This window comes from Neophocaena asiaeorientalis, unplaced genomic scaffold, assembly GCF_003031525.2.
Source record: "Neophocaena asiaeorientalis asiaeorientalis breed wild unplaced genomic scaffold, Neophocaena_asiaeorientalis_V1.1 scaffold543, whole genome shotgun sequence".
Lineage (NCBI taxonomy): Eukaryota > Metazoa > Chordata > Mammalia > Artiodactyla > Phocoenidae > Neophocaena > Neophocaena asiaeorientalis.
Genome location: NW_020173671.1, coordinates 1,032,920 through 1,034,270, shown reverse-complemented (window position 1 = coordinate 1,034,270; position 1,351 = coordinate 1,032,920).

Here is a 1,351-nt window from a genome sequence, read left to right as displayed (position 1 = left end):
ATCACCCTTCTGTCAGTCAACAAATAGTGGTATAATTGGGTGACTCCTATGTGCCCAGCACTGGTGGGGGCGTGGGCAGAGGGGCCAGATTAGCAAACAATTGATACGGTTCCTGAATCCTGGAGCTTGTGGTCTTTTGGCAAAGAGAGATAAACCAATATTTATAAATAACTGAATAATTAGCACTGCAAGGCTGTCGGGAAATGCTGGGTGCTGAGATCATATGAGGGGATGGAGGTGGGAACCAACCGAGTCTTTCTGAGGAAACTGTGTAATGTTTATGGAGAGACTTATACAATGAATAGGTGTTTTTCTGAGCCAGACAGTGGTGAGGAGAAGGAGAGAGGAGGGTAAGGCTGTCCTAAGACAAAACAGGGGGCCTGTGGGTCTGGAAGAGATGGCGCAGAAGGCCAGCGTCACGGGAACAGAGAGAGTAAGGGGAGGAGGTGGGCTAGAGCATGCAGGGCCTTTTGGGTGGGTCTTTCCAAGGATCTCGTGTTTTATTCTAAGGGAACTGAAGAGCACTAGAAGATTTTACTAAAGAGAAAAAGCGAAGGCTAAGAGACCAAAGGTTGGGCTCTGAGTAGAAGTTTATTTGGTTTTTGTTTTACAGTGACGAGCTTAGGAAGCCAATGTGGCCCCTCCCCGCCCCAGGAGCAGGGTGGGGGGGATGAGGTTTGGGCGAAGAGAAAGGGAGTAGATCTTTAAATCTGAAAAACAGAACAAAACAAAACTCAAAACCCTCTCTGTCCTGTGCTAGGAAGGTAAGTCTGTGAGTGCTGCCGGTGAAATCTGGGCTTAATCGGGTGGGCGCAAGGTCCCCCAAGGGGAGATCCTTCCTTGGGGGCTGTCCCGCTGTTTGATGCAAGGCAAGGTGCCCGACCTGGGGTGACGGCATGCCGTTGTCTTAGAAGCCAGACCTGTACTGCTGTCAGCAGGCTACACAGCATGTCAGGGTTGAGCCAGGGAGGAGCATGGTGACACTTGCCCTTGGAAGAGATGGCTTTGGCTGCTGTATGGAGAATGGATTAAACAGGGTGCCCGAGAGGAGGGAGGCCAGAGCACCTGCAGGGAGACCACCTCACTAAAGGATATTTTTTTAGGTAGAATTATAACTTCCGTGTAAATATAAAATGGACACGTCTTAAAGATTTTACCGAACTCATCAAGGGAGTGAACCAGTGTGACATAAGACCCAGTTCAAAGGAGAGTCCAAAGAACAGACGTTCCAGAGAGACAATCTGGTATGCTGAAGTTAAGTTGCTAACAGATGTAAAAATGATCTCCGCCACAGGGCAGCAGTCAACTGCATCCTCCCTGTACGAAATTCATGTGAATTTCTATGAGCAGA